At 43.7% G+C, this 24,361-nt stretch overlaps 1 pseudogene across 1 annotated transcript; it reads left to right on the top strand.

The window, feature by feature from the left end:
* Positions 1-6,291: 6,291 nt before the first annotated feature.
* Positions 6,292-23,784, top strand: LOC113177144 (uncharacterized; annotated as a pseudogene). Its single transcript, XR_013342443.1, has 5 exons — positions 6,292-6,487; positions 9,085-9,211; positions 12,405-12,496; positions 14,525-15,131; positions 15,285-23,784. The product of XR_013342443.1 is annotated as an uncharacterized LOC113177144 (transcript).
* Positions 23,785-24,361: the final 577 nt, after the last annotated feature.

Here is a 24,361-nt window from a genome sequence, read left to right as displayed (position 1 = left end):
GGTATGTGGTGCTGAGGATCGAACCCGGGCTGCACGCACGCTGGGCGAACGCGCTACCGCTTGAGCCACATCCCCAGCCCAGGATATGTTCTTATATGCCTTGTTTTACTTCTGATATTGGAAATATATCCATTTTCTCTCTCTCTTCTTTGTTTCACAGTACTCTGGATGGAACCCCAGGGTGCTCTAATGCTGAGCTCCATCCCCAGCCCTTTTTGTTTTGAGACAGGGTCTTCCCTAAGTTGCCCAGGCTGGTCTTGAACTTATGAACTTCCTGCTTCAGCCTCTTCAGTAGCTGGGAGTGTATTCATTATAGCCATTCTGCTTTTGTCTTTGTAATCTTTTTTAGATTTTTTCAATTTTCTCAGTTATTTAAAATTGTGTCAATTTTTTTCTCTACTATGTGTTCTTAATTCAACCCATTTCTTGGATCTGTGTTATATCCTTTCTTCTACCTAATTTATTTATATTTGGCTCTTATTAGTTTCTCAAAGTGGGTGCTTATTGATTTGAAGCCTTTTTCTTTTCTAATGTAAGCATGAAATTCTTTGAATTTGAATCACAGTACTGTTAGCTTCATCTTAATTAGTTTTAATTATATTTCTCCAATTTTGAAATTCTTGGTGAGACTTCATTTCTAATGCATGAGTTATTTAGAAGTTGTTTAATTTCTTAGTGTTTTGAATATTTCCTTTTATCTATTTGTTGTTGATTTCTAACTTGTTTCACATTTGTCCTGTTTATATTTGTTAAAGTCTTTCATGACCTGTTTTGTATGGCTTCTTGCAAAAAAAAAAAAAAAAATGCATGTTCTGCTGTAATTGGGTGGAATTTCTGTAGAGGTCCAGATGATCCTGTTTGTTGGTAGTGTTATTCAGATTACCAAGAGAATGGTGCTAAACTCCTGAACTATATGAATGGAAGTATCTGTTCCTCCTTGTAAGTTCTATCTTCTATCAATTTTTCTTTCATATACTCACAGCTCTGTGTTTGGTATGTACATACATGTAAGTTTACTAAGACTTCTTTGTGTATTGGCCTTTTTATAACTTTTTCTGGTGGAGGTGGGGTACTGGGGATTGAACTCAGGGCCACTCAACCACTGAGCCACATCCCCAGCTCTTTTTTGTATTTTATATAGAGACAGGGTGTCACTGAGTTGCTTAGTGTCTCACCATTGCTGAGGCTGGCTTTGCCATCCTCCTGCTTCAGATTCCCAAGCCACTGGGATTACAAGTGTGCACCACTGCGCCTGGTTTTTATCATTTTTTAACACCCTGGTTTTGCCCCTGTAAGTACTTTTAGCTCTGAAGTATACTTTATCTGATATTTGTATATTCACTCTTACATTTTTTTTTTTGGCTAATCCTCGTATCCTTTATATTTTTTCATTATTTTATTTCAGACCCTTAACATATTTGAAACAAGTTTCTCATGAATAGCATACACACTGATTCTGCTTTTATATCCTTTTTATACATTTGTCTTTTAATTGGTATATTTAGGCCATTTAAAGTAATTATTGATTTGCTAGCATTCACAGCTCCATTTTATGATTTGAATTTTTTTTCCCTGCTAACTGTTCCTCTCTTGTGTTTGATGTTTTCTTCCCATTGGTTAATTCACCTTATTTTAGAATTCCATGGATGTATCTGTAGTTTTGTATGTATTCTATCCAATAAGCAATTTTACTTCTCAGGGTCATCATGGCCATTGTTTTTATAATTTTTCTTGTTCCCCACAAATGAATGAATTCTCCTCAAGGCATTTTACTGTCAGTGGTCTAGAGAGCTTACCCAAATCATGTTTCCCAGTTGAACATTTCTCATGTCCTTTACCCACTGATCATCCTGCATCTTTACTGTATTAATACACACTGATCCCAGTATGTATGTATCCACCATGTGGCTATAGGTGAGCAATCATATAAGATCAAGTAAACATGGTATTACTATGTGTTAGAGATTGGGAAGTTTTACACGTATCAACTGTTTTTGCCGCAGTCTGGCTGGGCACAAAATAACTGAACCGCCATGAAGCACTTGTAGGTTCAAACAGCAACTCTTTATTCCCGAACTCCACCAGCACACTCCACACACACTCCCGGGAACTCTCATCCTCCACCGGGCTCCAGGCGAACTCTCTCGGGAACTCCAAAGTAGTGGGCATCTAAGGCAGCCCTATTCCTGCAGCCCTATTCCCGGAGCAGCAGGGTCCATATACAACTCAATACATAGCCTGTTTCAATCCAGCATCATCCAGTCACAGCAATTATAATTTAATTATCATCATCACCTCTTAACCACTCCTTCTGGCGCCATCCTGACTTGGCTGTGGCCCTCAACAGTTTTAACCTTTATAACATCCTTTTTTTTTGGGGGGGGGGTGTTACTGGGGATTGAACTCAGTACAGTAATTACAGGGATGCTCAACCACTGAGCTACATCCCCACCCCTATTTTGTTTTTTTAAAGAGATAGGGTCTCACTGAATTGCTTAGAACCTTGCTTTTGCTGAGGCTGGTTTTGAACTCACAATCCTCCTGCCTCAGCCTCTTGAGCTGCTGGGATTACAGGTGTGTACCTCTGTACCCAGCTCCTTTATAACATCTTTATGTATTAGTTATTTTCCCATTTTATAGAAAGATGAGGGAATATGCCAAAGGTTACCCATTTGTGAAACTTGAGCTTAGGGACTGGAGGCAATGTTGGTTGACTCCAGAATAAAAAACTTTTAACTTTATTGCCTATTATAGGGTGGATCTTTGTTCTCCTGGTCATTATTCATTTTTACTAGAATGGATGAAACAGGCTTATTTATTTGAAACCTTCTATTTTTAAACATTTAAGAATACATCTTGGCCATCTCTTCAAGCAAGTAAGATGAACCATACTCTTAAAAGGGGTGTAGTCTGTTGTAACTGTAGAAAATTTAGAGAATGCCTGGGTTTGAGAAATAGGGGAGATGGAAAGTAAGGAGGAGCAGAAAAGGGCCAAGGCTTGCATTTGTCTTTAGATGTTTTTTGAGGTGCCTGAAAAACAACTCTGTGAATCTGCCTAACTTTTGCTTTATTGCCCAAACCAGATCACTGTAGCCCTCTCTCCTCTTCCTTTTATTGTCCCCATAGTGAGCCTCTGCTCCATTCTGTGCATTCTATCTTTTGTTTTTTTAATAGACACTTAAGTATTTGTTAGGTGAACAGCCACATATAGCAGGGTGTTTTTGTAATGATTTTTGAGTCCTTCACAGTGTTCACCATAAAGAATGGGCACCATCTATGACATGATGACCTTACAGAGGATATGCATGGACTTTTGTGGACAGATGTGCAAAATTTTAGAAGTCATAATGAGTGACTGTTGGAGTCCTGAGGACAACCTCCAAGTTTGATTTACTAGGAAAATTCAGAGAATTCATCATGTTGTCATGGTCAGTGGTTATCATTTATTATAGCCAAAGGATGTAAAGCACTTACTAAAGGGAGAGACTCATTGGCTGAGGAAACCAGGCACTACTTTCTTGAGCCTGTCTCAGTGAAGTCATATTAGATGTGCTTAATGTAAGCTTTATCTGGAACTTAACAATCACATATGAGATTCTATCAGGGAATCTTTTGATGCTCATTGCAGAGAATTTGCACTGGACATGTTTTCCAGAACATACAATTCCAGATCTCCAAAAAGATAGCAGGTGTTCCTCATAAGCCATATTGTTGACACAAACAATTAAGGCACATAGACCTGACCACTTTTCATTTCTGGGAATAATGTGCAATCTGAAAAATAATGTCCCAAACTCCAGCCAGGTGTGAAACTTGGAAGCTCAAAGGATAATCAGTCTCCAGCTTACTATGTTGTATCTTCAGTCACTTAAAAGGGACTCATCTACTAAATTCAAAATTCTTTATCATTAAGCAAATATAATTTTCTACAACATATATCAGTTATAGCTTTCAGATGAAGCCTTACACATATAAACCATTAATTTAATAAGTGGCAGTTCTTAAACCAGTATTTAATTTAGGAAACACAAGGTACAGCTGGGTACCATGGTGCATGCCTATAATCTGGGCAACTTGGGAGGCTGAAGCAGGAGGATTGCATGTTCAAGCCAACCTCAGCAACTTAGCCAGGCCTTATTTTAAAATAAAAAATAAAAGGGCTGGGGATGTGACCCAGTGGTTAAGCATCCCTGGATTCAATGCCTGATGGGGAAAAAAAAAAAAATAAACAAAAAAACAGAGGTAGTCTGGTGAGAAAAAACATTTTTCTCTGCCTAATATGTACACATAAATACATTGGCAAGTGGTCTGACTTGCAAATATTCCCTGTTAGCCTTTCTTTCTGTAAAGATGGAAGATAAATGCTGTGTATTTCTATATCACATGTCAGTAATTTCTTTGTTCCTGCTATTGAATGTTATATCCTCTGGTTATAGCAAAGATTAAAGAATATGGGGTTCATGAAGACTTCATGCATCATTAATTTGAGATTAAAGAACATCTTATTGCAGACTTAGTCACTTACAGGTCTGTGAGTCTATTTTGGAGAGAGTGAGCACAGTACGCTCCACCTAAGAGGGCCCTCTACACAGACAAGCAGGAGACTTAGAGGAATCCAGTCTCTTACTGTGTGTGCAGCTTACTTTTCACACTGAGTGGCCCACACCTGGCTTTTCCTTTCTGCACTTGTCTCCATAGCGTTTAATGATGTGCTTCAGTCTTGAGGATTAAAGACAATGTTTGCTTACAATTTTTAAATTTTAGTCATAAGCAATAATGTGTTTATGTTAGGCATTTCTTTTTTTTTTTAAGAGAGAGAGAGAGAACTTTTTAATATTTATTTTTAGTTTTCAGCGGACACAACATCTTTCTTTGTATATGGTGCTGAGGATCGAAACCGGCCGCACGCATGCCAGGCCAGCCACATCCCCAGCCCTATGTTAGGCATTTCACAACAAAATGGTCTTAGTTATGTTATTAGATGTTCACTTTATTTTGCTTCCTTCAGAGCACCATCAAGGGCATTGACCTGGCAGTCAGACTATGCTTTCTGTCCTTGTTCTTAACTACTGAAGACCTTTAAGAAAATTCTTATCTCTTCTGCCTGTTTATCAGGGTCTGGCGAACGAAGCCACCAACTCCCTGCCATTACTACCCCAGGGCTAGATGTCAAGGAAATAGGATGGTCTCTACTGACTAATTAGCCAATCCTAAACCTTAGTTGGCTTACTTGCCTTGCCTGCTCTGTGCTGAAAAAGCACAATAAAGGCTCTTGACCTTGCTTTCCCCTCACTTGGTGACCAACTCTATGCTTTTCCACCTGGCCTCACGTTATGGTGTGTGACATTCCTCTTGGGGACCTTAACAAAGGACCAAGACATGTCTTGGCAATTGTACCAAGGTCATTTGGCTCACCACCCCTGGGCAGTAAAATTGGCATTTAGAAATGACCCAGCAAGTCATTAATAAGTTGGTAAATTTAAGTTCAGGAAAGCAAACAAGCTTTTTCCGCGGGATTTCCAACAGGGTGTTGGGGATCAAACAAGAAAAGATTAAGAACTATGGACCGAAGAGGGTCAGTGCCGAGAGGAACTGTTCAAGTAGTGACCAGACACCCGAGGTTCTAAGTGGGCTTTCTGAAAGCGAGCCTCCCCGTGGCCCGTCACTTCCGACACTGCGGGGAAGGGTCAAGCCAACTCCTCCGGGGTCTCCTACACAGACGTCCTCCGGACGCACTTCCGGCCTTTACGAAGGCGCCGTCCCCGGGCCTGCCTAACGCTCCCTCTCCAGGAGGCCCCCGGTCCCCTGGGCCGCGAGCACCGGCAGCAGCGTGGTCTTTCAGCCGTTTCCCCCGCACAGTCACTCGCCCTCTCCGGCCGGTCGGTCCCCGCGACGACTCGGGCAGCGATCACCTGCTTTGCCTTCACTCTCCCGCTCCGACTTGGGCCTCGGACATCGTCAGGACGCCGCCCACCCCTCAACTGTCCACCTTCCCCGCCTCTCCCTCCGCAGACGCCGGGCATCGTCTCCGCCCGCCACGCGGAGGCCGCACAGGGGAGCAGCCCGCCTCCCGAGATTCGGCCTGGCTGGGCGGATAACCGACGGTCTGGACCCCCGGTTACAAAAAATAAAAGAAAAACAACAACAACAACAAAAGAACAGCGCCTGAGGCGGATTCGCACTTGGGGGGGCAGCCTTGAGGCAAGGCCGCGCTACCCAGGGAGCACTGCGGCGCGCCCTGGCCAATGAGGGCCCGCGACAGGCCGCTTCCGGCGGCGGCGCTACGTCACCTCCAGGCGCCCGGCAGCCCGGGCCGGCGCAGGGACTGCATCGCGGGTGCAGTGTTTCGGCTCGGCCGTTTTGGGGTCCGGCCTCCCGCACCCCGCCGGGTGTCCAGGGCCGCCCGCGCGCTGGGAACCGGGAGACAGGCGGGCGGCAGGGTCGTCCCCGGCTCAGCATGGCGGCGGCGCTGCTGGACTCCGCGAAGGTGAGCGGCCAGGGTTCGGCTTTGCAGCTCCTCTGCTAGTGGTTCCTCTGGCCCTCCAGCCCCGGGGGCCTCTGACGGTGTTTAAAGGGTGAATGAGGCTTCCTCCTGAGGTCTCCAGCCTCGTCCTGAGGCTCAAGTCTAAACACCCGCCCCGGAGGCCACCTCCGACCTCATGGCCTTCCGTTCTAGGTACTCTTGACTCCCAAACCTGACAGACGGTGCTGAGTTCCCTTCCGCCTTGTCGCCCTTGCCCTTGCCTTTGTTTTGCCTGGGACACTGCCTCTACGTCTTTGCAGGACTTCTAATGTTCTCTGGTTTCTGCTCAGGCTTACCTTGTTTGGAGAGGCCTTTTCCTAACAGTTCAGGTTAAGTGGCCCTTCCGTGTCTACTCGGTGTCTGGAATTTTTGTGCAGGGATTTTGGTAAAATTAAAGGCGCTTACTGGGTTAGTTTGCCAAGAATGTTGTGGGAGCAAAGAGGAAAGAAGTAATTGCAGAAGAGCCATAATATCAGTCCTGAATCGATTCTTTGCTGTGCACTGATAGGAATTAGGTATTGTGGGGAGCCATTCTCACACGTGATTGGGCAACTCCCGCTTTGGGTGTGAGGTGCTCTGGCTAAACTGTGTCGGAGCTTTCCCGACCCTCTCCTGGTGCGAGAGCCTGTCCGTGTGGTGTGGGGGTGTGACTTGACCATTGACCCTGGGGCCAATCACTGACCCTGATCTTGGAGTGCTGCCCCCCTCAACCTTCATTGGATGGAATTCTCCCCTGAATTTCTTGTTCCCCAATAAAAGGCCACACTCCCTGGCGTTCTCTCTCTCTCTCTCTCTCTCTCTCTCTCTCTCTCTCTCTCTCTCCCCCCCCCCTCTCTCCCTCTCTCCCTCTCTCCCTCTCTCCCTCTCTCCCTCTCCTGCTAGCCCTGAAAGGTAACTGAGTCTGTGTGTTTATTTCGATCTCACTAGCTAACTTTTATGCCAAGAACCTCTTTAATGAAACCAGTGCGCTGGTCGCATGGTAGAAGGTATAACTTCATTTAATTGCCATCATCTTAAAGTTAGGATCTTTCATCATTACTGTTTTACATAAGAGGAACTTGAGGTTTACAGAGGATGAGTTACCTGCCCCAGAGAATGATAGTTTTTATGTATTGTAAACTAACAGCTATTAACAGCGCCTGTGTTCACTACCCAGAGGGACAGGGAGGCTGGGGTAGACACCTAAAATAAACTTTACGAGGGGAGCATGCTTTCTTCCCAAATGTAACATTGGGCACATGGTGACGAGGCATTTCAGGCAGGTGGAACTGTGTGTGGACACAAGAAAGCTGTATTGGTTAAAAGGACTCCTCAGAGGACCTGTCTGGTTCCTTGCCCCCAACTGATGACACATCCTAGGAGAGATGGTGAGACTTTTTGATGGCTGTTCCATCCTGCATATCCAGGAAAAACATGTCTAGTCAAGGGCCCATGTTCTCAACCACCCGCTGTGTCCTCTTTGACCATTGTACCCTGTTTCTGAAGTGTCTTGGCTCAACAATGAGTGCTGGCAAAATTCAGGTAGGAAAAAGAAGCAATGACTCATTATCAATTCTCCCTGGGCATCTTTGAAGCCCAGGAGGAACAAAGAAAGCCAAGGGAACTTGTTTAGGCCCTGCTACTTCCCAGGCAAGAGCCATAAACTCAGATGATTCATCTTTGAGGTGGGTGATGGTGATTCCTCTTCTGTACTCTTCTGTGCATGTCTGTGGAACTATTTTCAGAAGTGCCTGAGATGGGTATAGCAGTAAAAATTTATCTGGAGTTCTCTATATCCTTATCAACTGAGGATTAACTACAAACAGAAGAGTGTGATGGTTGCATAATTAGACTGTAGACTAGAGGAATGGGTCCAGATTCTGCCTCTGCAGGTGAACTTGGGGTGAGCTCATAGAGCTTCTTGGACTTCAGGTCTCTGAGGTTGAAATGGAAATGATGATGGTGTTGACCTCAGGGGCTGTGGCCTGTTATCTGTGTTTCTTTAAAAATACTTTTAATTCTTATGACTGTTCATAGTGATATAGAAAATACTGGGGGTAGATGCTCAGACAGATTAAATAAGGGCTCCACAGTCACACATAAGAGGAAGCAAGTGTTGATTTCCAGAGCTTGTTTTTAACCCTAGAAATCTGGCTCCTGAGCTGGGGACTTAAGATATTTTAACATATAAAGTCTCCAATACAAGCCAGGTGCACAGCGGGGACCAGTAAGACTCAGGTGCTGTTGCTCTTGCTTCTGACATTGTTTTTACTGTTGTTATTTTCTCCATTCCTCTGATATCCCCGAGCACTACCTTTCTGTGCCTCATAGTCCACTCAGCATTTTCCTAGCCCTGTTTTGAGTCCCAGTGTCTTTCTGCTAAGAGACTTTGCTTTCCTTTGCTGCTGTAATATGTCCAGAGCAGTGTCACCTCCTCGAGCCCAGTATAGAGCTGGGACTTCTGGAGGCATTTGGTGATTGGGACTTTGGGTCTCCACATTTTTTACAATGCTCAAGTGACAGGTACTAATATTATCCAGCAGGCGCACAGCAAATACTACTGCCCGTCTTTGACATTTCAGGTGTCTGTGACCTTCAAGGATGTGGCTGTGACCTTCACCCAGGAGGAATGGAGGCAGCTAGATCTGACCCAGAGGACCTTATACTGGGATGTGATGCTGGAGACCTGTGGGCTTCTGGTTTCTCTGGGTAAAGTCTCTCCTTTTTGTCATATGGGCCACCAGAAGCCTCCCTTCCTCCCTCTGGCTCAAGGGCTGGCTGGTGAAGAAGGCCTCAGGAGCTGCCTTTCCTGTTCTCCACAATTTGGGGCTTTGTGTATGTTGTGTGTGCTCACCTCTTTTTTTTTTTTTTTTTTTTTTTTTTTTTGATGGAGGGGCTACAGGGATTGAACCCAAGGGCATTCAGCCACTGAGCCACATCCCCACCTATTTTGTATTTTATTTACAAAGTCTGAGTTGCTTAGCATCTCACCATTGCTGAGACTGGCTTTGAATTTGCCATCTTCCTGTCTCAGCTTCGCGAGCCACTGGGATTACAGGAGTGTGCCACCGTGCCTGGTTTGTGTTCATCTCTTCTTGATTTCCTGTGTCTCGGCAAGAGTTGGGAAGAGAAACAGTTTGGCTCTGGTAATAGTCAAAGGAGAGGGGTGTGATGGAAGGAAATTTGCATGTTTTGCAAAACCCAGAGGCAGCATTTTCAGCCAGGTCCCATGGGGAGCTGGGACAGCACCTGGGAGAAAGCATGACTGTGCTGTGACTTCTGAGTCTCCTTCTGCCCCTGTCTTTGCACAATGGCTTTTTTGTGTGTGTGTGTCACATGGATTATCTCTGAGGCCCACACATTTCTTGCCTATTTTTCTACATATTTATTGTTTATTATTATTATTGTTTTTCTGTTTACATTCCTTTTAAAAATTCTTCTAGCAAGTATGGAAAATAAGGCCATTACAGTGAGTCCCTCCTTCTGTTTAATTCATTTACTTTAAGAGAGAAACTTTCACTGCAAGATGCCATTCTTTGCGTTTGGCAGTAAAAGTTATTTCTGAGCTGGGCATGGTGGCACGTGCCTATAATTTCTGAGGCAGGAGGATCACAAGTTCAAAGCCAGCTTCAGCAAAAGTGAGGTGCTAAGCAACTCAGTGAGACCCTATCTATAAATAAAATACAAAATAGGATGGGGATGTGGCTCAGTGGCCAAGTGCCCCTGAGTTTAATCCCCAGCCCCCCACCCCAAAAAGTTATTTCTGTTGTGAGATATTGATAATAGTAGCTGATATTTGTGCAGATATCTATATGTACCCAAATGACCATGTGGGATTCCCTCCCAATTTCTTACTTTTTAGTGGTTCATGAAATATTGAAGGCTGGAGTCACTGCGCTTTACTCTGGCCTCTGTTCCCTGAAGAATGAATCTTCCTAATGATGGCTGCTTCTCACCTCCACAGCTCAGTTGGTCTAAGGCTGTTAACTCCACACAGATGTGCTTGCTGGCTCATTAGTGTAGCACTGGGAAACCAGCGTCGGGGGCCAGACCCCAGAGTCTAGGCCCACTTGTACTGCTCTTGAGCTGTGTATTTCTGAGAAAGTTACTAGACCCCTCTGTGCCTCAGTTATCTCATGGGTAGAATGGGCCAGTGTAGCATTGCACAAGGTTCTCATGCATGTACCTGACTCACAGTAAGTGCCTGGTGAGACTAGCCTTGTGCAGGTTATCAGTTTTGACCCCCTGTTGCTTTCACCACTCTTGCAGATACCATCAACATATCATTCTTGTGATGATCCTCTTCACTCTCGGGAATGAGATTGCATAATTTTGTCATCAAATTGGCCAGATGCTTGAGGCAACTTAGGTTTCCATCTTGGCCCAGCCAGTCACCATTTCCCTAATTCTGACAGTCATTATCTTCCTGATCCTTGGTATCTATCTGGGCAACAGTGCTAATCACACTGTGTACTTTAAGTGTGTGCTGTGAGAAATTCTCAGGACAAAATATTTTATGCAAGGCCAATAGGAAAAGCAAAGTAACATTTTGCTTACTACATAAAAAAGACTAGATCAATAAGGACACATATTTCTTTGTGAATGAAAAGATGTAGTAATACTTTAAGTGGTTTTTTTCCCTACTGCATATATTTTAATTTAGAATTCACAAAATATAGTGGATTTAAATTGCTAGGCATAGTCCTTAAGGGGTATATTTGACTCCACCATGTAAATATCAGGTTTTTACTTAGTATTAGGAGTGAAAACTCCATGACAAGGTGGCAGATTATGTCATGGAGTGACATGAACTCGAGAGCCACACCAGTGAAATCTTCTCAGGAAGTGACATCTGTCTCAGACTCTTAAGTTTAATAGTCAGCTAGAAGTGGCAAGGTATAGGTGCAGTGGCATTTTGATAGAAGGACTGGAGGAGGTGAGGGGACTGCAACTGCAGAGCTGAAGGAAGGGCTGCCTGATCACTGAGTCCAGTGTTGGGCACGTGGCAGGCACAAGTGACCACTTGCTTAGTGATGACTGATGAGTTCTGAGCTATAGGTTGGGATCTTTCAGGTGAACCTTCTGTGGGTCTCTGTGCCTCCAGAGTACTGTGTCTTTAACCCCAGCCAATTTGTGAATAGTATTTGGCTGCAAGTGACAGAGCACCTCTGTCTTGTAAGGAATGTGTTATCCTACCTCATAAGACTCCTGGGTTACCGTGGCTGACCCAGTTATCTGGGGTTTATTGGGTTGGTTTTTGCTTGTTTTTTGTTCTTTTGCTTCTTCTGCTTGGTCTATGTCTTTAGGCACATGCCCTCACAGAAGTCCCAGAGTGCCCCAGGTAAGAGGAATGAAAGACCCCCCGCTCATTTAGCCCTTTTTGGATTACCAGCTTCCTCTTTCTTCAGTCACTGGTGTAGGTCAGCTGCCCACCCCAGACCTCGAAGCATCAGGGAATGCTGTGTGCCAGAGGGATATCGGGATGCTTCTACCTCTTTGGGGACCACAGTTACCCAGAATGTTTAGTCTGATGCCCAGGCTTACCACAGAGATTTCCGGTTGGTCTGAGGGGCAACGAGACATTCCTAGGTCTTAGCAGTTCACACAGGTCAAATACATGTGACTTTGAGTGGTCAGAAAATAACCTCCAGGAAATCATCTGACCATGCTGAGCTTCGTAGGTGGAGACTGGAGTTGGGTCTCTCTGCAGCTGTTTCTCTTGTCCGCGGTGTTGGGTCCCAGAGTGAAGCTTTGCCTTTTGTTTCCAGGAAGCAGTTCAGCATCTTGCTCACTTGGATGGGAGCAACTTCATTTCAGGTTTTCATGCCTGTCCTGAAGCTACAGGCTAGACCGAGGATTTTCTTCTCACTAGGGTCCCTGTGTCCTTTGTTCTCATGCACAGACTGTCCTCTGTTTAAATCAGAGCTGATCTGCTAGTTGGAGCACAGCCAGGAGTCACAGAGAAGAGGGACCTTTCCCAAGGCTCCTGTCCAGGTGGGTGCCAACAGCTGCAAGGGTGGGTTTGTGACAGCTTGAAGAGTTGGAGGTGATATTGCCTTTGAACTTTGAGGGAGCCTTTTTTTTTCTTGTGGCCTCTCTGGGGACTTGGGCCTTTTAATCTGTGGTTTCTTCAGCCACTGATGCCACACAGCTCCTGGGTACTCAGCAGGCACAGTCTCTAAGTCAGGCACTTTGCTCTGACTGCTCAGCCTCAACAAGTAGCTTTGACACAGACAGCCTCAGGAATTGGGGAAATTGTAAGACCTCATTGTGCCTTTGTGATTTCAGCTGAGGTAGATCTAATTGCACTAACAAATGTACTCAGATCTCCCTGGTTTGGAATATAAAAACTATTTTCTCACCACTGGGACCATCTGGGTTAAGGGGGACTCTGCACCACAGTTTTTCATGGACCCAGGTTTTTTCTGTGTATAGCACAAGGAGTCAGTGTGTCCCTGGCATGCTATAGTTGGCAAGGGGCGACCAGGAAGGTAAGATGTCGCACCCTCTTTTGTGTACCTGACATCCTCATGTTCTACTGACAAGATAGCTGGACACACTTGTGTGCGTGGAACTGTGTCAGAAGAGAAGAGTGAGTGTACCATGTGGTAAACATCTCAGTACGCCGCTCACCTAAGCAGTGGTGGTAATGATGGTTTGTACGTCATTGTGTTGAGGATGTGATCAATCGTGTGGAACGACTACACAGTGTGCCTGACTTCAGTGAGTGGCTCAATAAGAGTAAGCTGTTAGCATTGTTCGTGCTCTGCTAGTGCTAATGAATATATTGATTTTATAAACATACATGCATGCATATACATATGTAATGTGGACTGACTCAGGGGTATTTCACCACTAAGATAAGCCATACCTCCAGCGATTTTTATTTTTTGAGACAGGGTCTTGCTAAGTTGCCCAGGCTGGCCTTGAACTTATGATCCTCCTGCCTCCTGAATTGTGCATAGTGGTAGTATATGATGTTTCCTTCTGAACTTGAGGAAATGAGGCCCATTGAAATCCTCTGTGCTCCATCTTTTCCTGCCTTAACCCTTTCACTCTTCAAGTGTCAGTCACACTCAGAGGGTTCCCTGCTCTGTCTTTTCATTCTTCCCATTTGGTGGAACCTCAGGTGACATTTGGCCTCTCTGCCCCAGATCTGGGCTGCTGAAGGCACTAGGGCTATGGTGATTGGCTTCACCATTGAGTCATGGCCTCTTACCCAGGCCCCTTTGGCTGTGTCTCCATTGCCCCTTCCCCCACCCATCTTTGTTTGATTATTTGTGGCACTAGGGATGGAACCCAGGCTGCACGGTTGCTAGGCAAGCCCTCTGCCACTGAGCCACAGCCACTGTGTCCCCCCGCCCATCTTAATGCAGATCAGGGATCCCCTGTTCCAGCCACTTCTAGATTTTTTTTTTTTTTTTTTAAATCTCAAGACTTCTATGCTGGCTTGTGTTGGATATTATTTCTTTTTTTTTTAATTTTTAATAGAAGGATACATTTTATTTTTTTATTTTTATTTTTAAAGAGAGAGAGAGAGTGAGAGAGAGAGAGAGAGAATGAGTGAGTTTTATTTATTTTTTAGTTTTTTTCAGCGGACACAACATCTTTGTTTGTATGTGGTTCTGAGGATCGAACCCGGGCTGCACGCATGCCAGGTGAGCGCGCTACCGCTTGAGCCATATCTCCAGCCCTGGATATTATTTCTTTATAAATGAATGTGGTAGAAATGAAGATGTTGGTTGATAGAGTATTGATTTTCTGCATTGTCAAGGCATTTCTAACTAATAATATAACAAAGTTACAGGGGAGATTTCTGCACTTAATAGCAAAATTGTGTGGTGTTCTGTGGAAAGTGAAAAAGTTTAAAGAGTCCAAGAAACACAGAGATTTTGAATTCCAGGGATCTCAAACAATACCAGGCATGGAGCCATGTTTCCATCTCCTTGTTCTTACTGAATTGTTGATTTCTTTGATGTTGTCATCTCTAATGAGTCCTTTTGATCATTGTATTTCCTTCAGGTAGCAACACAAATTCTAAAACCACAGAGCTCACCCCTGCTTGTCTGGCCTGGCCTGAAGGAGCCTCACATCAGCAACAATTGACACTGAGGACGTCAGGGGACTCCCAGTTGGGGCAGTATAGGGGTCTGGATGGGACATCTGAAATGCAGAAAGGACTCTCGATACCAGGGATTGAGAAGCTTCCTGAGCACATGGGCCCTGGACACTGAGGCATGAGAATGGCTGATTCTGTATATTCAAGGACTATGCACATCTCTCCAGGTGATGTTCTGTGTATCTGTGACACAGTGGACCAGATGCAGGTCCCTTGAAGGATTCAGGGGAAAATTCCTACAAATGCAAGGACTGTGGGAAAGTGTTTAATAAGAATTGTCTCCTCATTCGGCACAAGTGGATCCACTCTGGAGTGAAGCCCTGCACGGAATGTGGGAAGACCTTCAGCAAGAGCACACATCTCCAGCACCAGATGATCCACACCGGAGAGAGGCCTTACAAGTGCTTGGAGAGTGGGAAGGCCTTCAACCGCAGATCTCACCTTATAAGGCACCAGCGAATCCACAGTGGGGAGAAGCCTTACAAGTGCAGCGAATGTGGAAGTGGGAAGGCCTTCACCCACCGCTCCACCATTTTTTTTTTTAAGAGAGAGAATTTTTAATATTTATTTTTTAGTTTTCGGTGGACACAACATCTTTATTTGTATGTGGTGCTGAGGATCGAATCCAACGCCTCGCGCATACCGCTTGAGCCACATCCCCAGCCCCACCGCTCCACTTTTGTCTTGCATAACAGGAGCCACACTGGAGAGAAACCTTTTGTGTACAAAGAATGTGGCAAAGCCTCGCGCGATAGGCCGGGTTTCTTTCAACACTACATCATCCACACTGGGGAGAAGCCCTATGAGTGCACGGAGTGTGGGAAGGCCTTCAGCCGACGGTCATACCTCAAGTGGCACCAGCAGGCCCACACTGGAGTGAGACCCTTTGAGTGTAGTGAGTGTGGGAAGGCCTCTGTGAGAGCGCTGGCCTCATTCAGCACCACATCATCCACACTGGGGAAAAGCCCTACATGAGCATGGAATGTGGGAAGGCCTTCAGCCACATGTCTCACCTCAAACAGCACCAGCGCATCCACACTGGGGAGAAGCCTTACGTTTGCAGTGAGTGTGAGAAGGCCTTCACCCACTGCTCCACTTTCATCTTACATAAAAGGACCCACACTGGAGAAAAACCCTTTGAGTGCAAAGAATGTGGGAAAGCCTTTAGTGACAGAGGAGACCTCATTCGTCACTTCAGTGTCCACACTGGGGAGAAGCCCTATGAGTGCATGGAGTGTGGGAAGGCCTTCAGCCCACAGTCCCACCTCACAAGGCACCAGCAGATTCACAGTGGGGGAGAAGCCCTATGGGTGTATGGAATGTGGGAAATCTTTTTGCCGGAGTGCAAACCTCATCCAGCATGCCATCATCCTCATTGGAGAGAAGCCCTATAAGTGCAGTGAGTGTGGGAAGGCCTTCAGCCGCACCTCATCCCTCACCCAGCACCAGAGGATGCACCGTGGGAGAAACCTGTCAGCACAGCAGAGGAGGGCCCCTTTTTACAAGTTGGAAAGCTTCTGTCAACATCTCAGGACTCAGGTTAAGGAAAATTTTTTTTAATGTGACCACTGAGTAAAACCAGTGATCAAAGGCAACTTCCACCTCAGCCTCTGGCCATTCATGCCAAGAGAAACTCCTTTAGTGACATCTCTGAAAAAAGATGTCATAAATCACTTGACATCTGAAGAGTCAGGTCTGAAATGGACGCAGCCTAGACTTCTACGTCTGAGAGTTCCTCCGTGAGGGAGACCCAGTGATTACTATGCTCTTAGAAAAACCTTCAGCCACATCTTTCTTCTTAGTTTAAATTAAAATGTTATTTCAGGTATTTTTTTTAAAGGAGGAGGATAAGGCTTGGTGTGTAGCTTAGGGCTTCATGTGCAAAGTCCTGGGTTCAGTCCTCAGAGACAGCAGCACCACCAATGGAGAAAAGAGGAGAAAATGCAGGCACATCTTTGTTCTGGCCTCTTTGATAAGCACTTTGCCATCTCTTCATGATTGTACTTGGGAAAAGGAAAGTGTTGTTTCAGAAATGAAAGAGCCCTGTTTCCAGTGTGCACACTCATCGTGTCCAGTGTCAGAACTAGAGGCTTGTGTTGTGAAGTGCTTCTGTTCATGGAGATGAGGCTGCACACACAACTGCACATCTTCACTGCATTTGTGTGTGTGTGTGTGAGTGTGTATGTGTGTGTGTGTTGCTAGGGATTGAACCCAGGGCCTTGTGCATGCAAGGCAAGCACTGTACCAACTGAGCTATATCCCCAGCCCTCTTCATTGCACATTTAAAGCTGAGTCTTTTTAAACAACTATTTCTTATGCCTTAATCCACCCACCTCATACTTTCCTGATCCCAGTCTGTACATAGTCTTTATTTTCCTGTGGGATGGGGATGATAGTGTTCCTGACACAGTTAACTCAGCTGGGGCCCAGTTCTTCCCTCAGATTCAGCTTTCTCTCCTCTTATCCTTCCTGAAGCTTCTGTATGTTCCCCCAAGCAATTTTCTAGAGGTCAAATTAAAGCCAAAACAAAATAAAATGCAAGGCTAAATTAGGTTAAAGGAGCAGGATAAACACTTTAAGAAACAAAACACAAAAGCAATCTTATTTTTGATGTTATAAAAATATAACGGTGAAGATCCACCGTGGAGTGTCTGTAATGTCAACAGGTGAGCCTGCAGTTTCATGAGAGTCACCTTCATCACCAGGGACTTAGTCCCTGTTGACTACTAGTACTACTATGGATCCTCTTTTGGAGCGTAGGTTTTGAGCTACATGAAGTAGTATTACTCAGCATTAAAAAGGATGTTGTACAGAAGGATAGAAATAATCACATGTTTACTTTGAACTCTCCACTGAGCTTTTGAGGTGACCATGGGTAATTCACACTGGCATTGTAGGGAGCGTCATTTTGTGTTGTGTTAATCTGTGTCGTCATTGTTTTGGCAGTTCTTTGTTCCTTTCATGTAGTGTCTTAGAACTCTTCACCAAATTGTCAGTCCTGTGAATTTTTCCTTCGTCCTTTCTTTCTTGTAGGTCCTGCATATTTATTCTTCCTTTTCCCTTCCTTTCCCTTCTCACTTCTTTCCTTCCTCTCTCCCCCCCCCCCACCCCTTCTCTCTCTCCCTCTCTTTCTTCTTTCTTCCAGGATCACTTTCCCACTGAGCTCCTTTTTATTTTGTGAGACAGGGTCTCACTAGTTTCTTAGGGCCTCCTTAAGTTGCTGAAGTTGGCTTTTTAAACTTGCTACCCTCCTGCCTTAGCTTCCAGAGTGGCTGGGATTATAGGCATGTGCTCCAGCACCTGGCTCTCATATTTTATCTTAAATTTTACCTTTTTTGTTTGAATCTCTGAACCATACTGTTAATTTTGTTTTACTGCATGAGGTTTTAGGTTTTTTCTCTTGCTGTTGCCTATGAATGTTCAGTTCCAGCACCATTTTTTTTTTCCCCTAAAGACTGGCCTACCTATATTTAATTGTGTTCCAGTAATTCACTTGCAGGTCAGCATGGGAAAAGAAAGAAAAAGAAGAAGCAGAGCAAGCGAAGCAGCAGCAGAGAAAAAAAAGTCCTTTATTGTGTACAAGCAATCTTTTTATAGTATTGTGAACAAAGAAGGCAGCCTTCCAATATCAATAAATCAGGTCTTTCAGCTAATTAAACATAGCATATAGAAGTTTTACTTTCTAATCAGAAGTGACCCGCTTCTCATGGCTAATCTACTTTCGGCCTGGAGTATGTTGAGCTCTGCTCTTTGTTAAGAACAGATAATAAAATTTTTCTCAGCGCCCTCCTAGCCCACTTGGCAGAACATCCCGTTTGCAGGCAAGTCCTCCCAAGGACAGCAGACACCTCGTTTTCAAGCATGTCCGCTGTTACCTTATCTAAACCTTGAAGAAGCCTCTCGTTTGCAAGTAGGCCCTCCCAAGGACAGCAGACACCTCGTTTTCAAGCATGTCCACTGTTACTTATCTATACCTTGACAGAATATCCCGTTTGCAGGCAGACTCCATCAAGGCATAGATACCTCCACGGACAGTAATAGTAATGCAGTTACATCTGATTCTCTACATAATTGCTTTTATGGCTTAGTCAAATATCATTGGGTTTCTTCATGTTGATCTCTTTCTGCAGTCTCTATTTTATTTATCTAATTGTCCATGTTATTGGCAGAGGCCAAAAATTCTGCTTACCAAACTATCTTGTTTTACTATGTTGGGTCTTCCAGTCCATAAATATGATGTCTGTTGTTTAGATCTCCTTCATTTATCTCATGTTTTGCAATTGTGGACATTTTTTAAATAGATTTTTTGTAGATATATCTTATGGAACCATGTTTTTGTGATATTTAGGGTTTTATTTTATTTATTTGTTTAGTTAGTTAGTTATGGGGTGTGCTGGGGATTAAATCCAAGAGCATTTTGCCACTAAGCTATATCCTCAGTCATTTTGAGACAAGGTCTCACTAATTTGCTGAAGCTGGCCTTGGAAGATCCTCTTGCCTCAGCTTTCTGGGTCACTGGGATTATAGGTATGTGCCACCATGCCCAGCTGTTTTTGTTTTGCTCTTTCTTTGTTGTCCAGACTGGCCTCGAACTCCTCAGCTCAAGTAGTCCTTCCTCAGCCTACAATCCTGGTAGGTGCTGACCATACCAGACTTGAAATTGAGGTTTTAATTTGATGTTGCACGTGATCTTTGCCTTTGGAGGGAAATATAATTTTTACATATTGACCCTGTAAGTTATGACTTTGGTGATCTCACCTATTAGGTCTAGCTGTATGTTTCAATAGATTCCTCAGGATTTTCTTAATAAAATATGTTATTAACAAATACAGAACCAATTTCTTGATCTATATCCTGTATCCCTTCACTTTCTTTTCCTCTCTTCTTTACTACCTAGATCTATACGTGTTGAATAAAATGGTTTAAAAAAACTAATAAGATAAGAATTGAGGCCTGCACAGGCCCCAACTTCTCTCTATGGTTTGGGAATGCTATCTGCTTTGTATAACAAAATGGCGGTTTTGTTTTCTGGAAACAGTCATCATGTTCTCTGAAAAATCCTCTTACATGTTATCTTTGGCATTTGCCAGTGATAGTAGGGCTGGGTTGGAGGCCTTGTGAGTCTAGGGGTTTTGTTGAGGTCTGGAGTGATGATAGTGATCGTTACCAAAAAAATCCAGAGTGGGGCATAGATACCTCCAGAGCCTGGGATCATGGCAAGCATAGAAGTGTGTTCCTTAGAAAACCGGTATAGTTCTAAAAATTATCTTGTGATGTGTCATACACAAAATATATATGGTGAAATTTTCAATAAGGTCATTACTAGGCGGACCTCAAACATTGGGATAAAGGACAGAATGTTGGTCATGTATGCGGTATGAACTGAGGGAAAGCAAGTTTGTGTCTCGAAAGCTACTGGGAATGTTCTATCTTTTGCTCTGCCTGAGATTTCATGGGAAACATGTAGGGAGCCTTCGATCTGTGTAGTGAATATGTGTCTATTAATCTCATTGATACATGTATAAAAAGAAAAATAATTTTACTTGTGGACTCACACCTTTTCATTAAAAAAAAAGGAAAAAGCTTAGCATGCGCCCTGCATGAGCTCATTGGATTGGAAATTCCACCCAACACTGGAGAGGATAGTGTCCTCCAGAATTCACTGATTTTGTTGCTTTTCTTCATAGTTTGTTAACTTAAATGTGTACAACTAATAGTAGCTATGGTGTTTTGTCTGCTTTGAAATTTACATGAATAGTGCTATAGAGATACTTTTTTGTATTTCCAGGAAAAAGTACTGTATTCAGATATTTTTAAATGAATGCACACATTTCTAATTATCAGGTTTTTTTAACAATAGGTAAATGAAATGGTATTTCTTTAGACTTCCTTTTTAAAAATATTTTATTTACATTTTAGTTTTCGGCAGACACAACATCTTTGTTTGTATGTGTTGCTGAGGATCGAACCCAGGCCACACGCATGCCAGGGGAGCACGCTACCGCTTGAGCCACATCCCCAGCCCCTCCTTTAGACTTCCTTAATGGTACCTCATGAAAATGATGCAGATGACATTATTTAGGGTTTGTCATATGCAACCCTTCAAATTGAATCTCATCATAATTTTAAAACAAAACAAATCATATATATATATATTGGCTCAGTGATAGCACACCCCTGGGTTCAATCCTCAGTAATGGAAAAAACAACAAACAATAACACAAAAAACAACTAGTACACTTGTGCCTTTATGTAAAACTTTACTCAGTATCTATGTGGCTAGTTTCCAAATCAGGGAGTAATTTTACTTAATATTTGCCCATAATACTTGCCAAGATGTATCCCTGACACAATTCCTCAGAATATATGTGCAAATGTGTTAATGCTAATGAGAACAATAATAGTTTTTTATTTATTGGTCAGTGTGTAAAGAGTAATTTTAATGTAAATTTTATGGGTAATTTAGTAGTATTTCTAATTTCCAGTAATGAGAGAGTTTGTTAAGGCTGAGTGCTCAATTCCATCCCCCAAATTTATTTCCTTTTCCCTTCCCCTCTCCCTCCTTTCCACCTCTTCTCCTCCTTTCTTTTTCATGGAGACTGAACTCAGGAGTACTCTACCACAGAGCTACTGTCCCAACCACCCCCTTTAAAAATAAATTGAGATAGGGTTTTACTAAATTATACAAGTTGGCCTTAACTTGGGACCATCCTCCTTCAACCTCCTGAGAAGATGGAATTACAGGTGTGTACCATCATGCCCAGTTTACTCTGTGCCCCCTCATGCCACAGGAGAAGAGGTGCCTCAGAAGAAGGGTCTAAGGAGTTCCAGGAGAGAAGGGTTAACTTAACTAAGTACCAGTGGGACCCTTGGCTTAGGTGATAATAAAGAATTTTAGCATTCACCATTGGGAGGCATAGAGGTTTATTTAGGAAAGTAGATTCACATTCATGGCTATCTCAAGTGAAAGATGGATTTTTGTAGTTCCTGGCTCTTTTAAAGGTAACTTGTTGAGGGCATGTGTATGTGGGAATGATATCCATCTAATTATTTCAAGATTATCCTTAGGCTGATGTGGTCTTTTATTCCCAGAAGCTGAGTATTTGAGATTAAGGCCGAGGCTGATAAGATTCTAGCACAAAGCTTCCTCATGAAGGACATTACCATAGCAGCTAAGCATTGAACATGAATTAGTCATCTTACTAGTTCCATGGAGAAACTGTAGAATATTCCAACTGTGGAAAACAGAGCACCTTGTTACCCTCTGGGAGTTTGCTCACCAGAGGAATGCTGCCTTGTACATTTTAAAAAATTAGTTTATTTTGCATTACAATTCTTATTACACATATAGGGCACAATTTTTCATATCTCTGAATATAAAGTAGTGCCTTGTGCATTTCCATAGCCAGAATCCCCACACTGGAAATTCTTACACTCTAAATTATAGGTTTTTCGATATATCTTTCAATCTATTCATTTGGGAGTTAGTATAGTACATAGATAGATTTTAGATTTTCCATAAAGTTGGTAGTAACAGACCTGGGAAAGAGACTAGCTTAGGGAATGACAGGCCTGGAAATGTATGCAGAACTTAAATGTTTTGTTTCCTTGGCCTTCATTTATTTTCCCCTTCTACCTATTTCTTATTCCTTCTGCTCTGCAATAGGTAGAAGCTGAAGTGTGAGCCTTTCTCCCTTGCTTCTCCTATTGGCCAAGAATAAGTGTCCTTCACTGATCAATCAGTGCTCCATCTTATTATTGGTTCTACAGTTTCAAGCAGGAAGAAGAACCCAGTTTGGTGTAAAAATTAGTGACACATCTACTGGAATTCTTGGAACCTATCCCCACTGTACAAGGGGAGACTTTTGTACTTACTATCAAATGCATTCCTGTTATCATTATTATTCTCCTTTCAATTATCACTGATTGTTGGCCTAAAACATCACAGTCCAGTTCAGCAAATTCCCGTGGTGGTGGCCTAATGAGGAAAGCTAATAATCCTTAAGGTTCTTTAGGTAACCACCTTTGGCAAATTAAAGAAAGGCTGTGGAAACCAGTTTTGGCATATTAAAGAAAGGCTGTGGATTTATTGATAGTATCTTGAAAGAAGGGAAATTCCAAGGAACTGGCCTTCTAGGAAGACAGAATTTCAGGTCAGTCCTGGACTTCAGGGTGGAGGAAACTAATCAGCACTAGAGTAGTGAAAATTAATTGTATTTTGTGGGTTGAAGTGAGCAGGAAGACCATGTTTCACAAAAGCATCCAGTTGCTACATTTGAGAACAGAGGACAAAAAAAAAAAGAAGCTGAAAACCGAAGATACTAGAACAGTCTCTGGTAAAATTCTTCTGGGAGGAAATTTCAGAGAAACAAAGGGATCTGGTTGGAAAATGAAGGAGGCAGAGAATGCAGGAGATGAGAGGAGAGGCCAGGAGAAAATCATGGAGGCACTGGCAAACAGTTTGACTTCATTCTGGCTATGACAAAAAAAAAAAATGGTGAATTTAAGTAAACGACTGATAAGACTGGGTTTACTTGTTCAGCTTTTCCCGACCAAAGACAGGACAACTGCTTGCAGTGGACTAGTGAAGAGGATGGAGTAGGAGCTGGAACTCACGGCCCCATACCCAGAGTTTTTGAGTTAGTAGTGGGTTCAGAAAGCCTGCATTTTTGTCCACTTCCCAAGTCTTGCGTACTACAATTTCTTTCTTTTTTTGATTCATGTATTTTGAGATGGGAGTCTCGCTAAATTGTCCAGGCTGTCCTCCAACTCTTGGGCTCTAGCGATTCTCCCATTTCAGCATCCCAAGTAACTGGTACTAAAGGCCCTCGTCACCTTCTGGAACCACAACTTTGTAAACACCAAATTAATGTGTACCAGTGCTATTCCCAAGGTAAAGTTGTTTCTGTTTTCCCGATAACTCTCGGTCCTCACTTCTCAGAATTGTGAAACAGCTTGCCCAGGGCAAAACGGGCAGGAAGGCCAGGGAAGGGGTCTTCTGTGCCCCTCGATAGCCACGGAAATTTCAACAGTTCTTTTAGGAAGCAAAACTCGACCTCTATCGGAGCTCTGGAACGTAATTTCCTCTTAAGGTCTGTCCCAGCAGTGCCGCTTGGCCGTTGCCATGGAGAACGCAACAGACGCAGCGTGTGGGCGCCCAAAGCGCGGGCACTAGGGTGCGCCCAAGCCCGTTCCCTTGTGCTTCCGCCAGCGCACAGCCCAGGGAGACACCGGAAAGGAGCATTTCCCCAAAGGGACAGGGCTTCCGGCTCCGCAGAAGGAGACTCTGCCTTATAGACTGGAATGTGTGACAGGGACAGCTTTCGTGGAACAGAGCAAGAAAACAGCGGGGATGGAGTGAGGGAGCCCGCCTCGGTGTTGTTTGGAAGACTCCATCTCGCTCAACGGCTCCTGAGTGAGACTTGAGGCCGAGATCGTCCTTCTCAAGGGCTTTACTTAGAGATTCTACACCTCCTTCGCTTTGACCCCCACAGGCGGCGCCCTGCGCCTGTGGAGCAGTTCGAGAGCTACAGATACAGTGGAGAGAATCGGGTCTTCTAGATTTCTCCTAGAGGGAATTCATCGTGTTTATTCAGTGGGTGGTGGGAATAGCTGAAGTCATCTTGCTGATGTCATTTCACTTAAGAATGCTTAAAGGTTTGATTTTAAAAACTAAACCAAAGAAATGAAATTTTTAAAACTAAGCGTTTTTCATGTCATTTAAAATGTCTATATGACTC

Source organism: Urocitellus parryii, chromosome 15 (genome assembly GCF_045843805.1).
Source record: "Urocitellus parryii isolate mUroPar1 chromosome 15, mUroPar1.hap1, whole genome shotgun sequence".
Classification (NCBI taxonomy): Eukaryota; Metazoa; Chordata; class Mammalia; order Rodentia; family Sciuridae; genus Urocitellus; species Urocitellus parryii.
The sequence above is the reverse complement of the archived record's forward strand: the minus strand, read 5'-3'. Positions and strand labels throughout refer to the sequence as shown.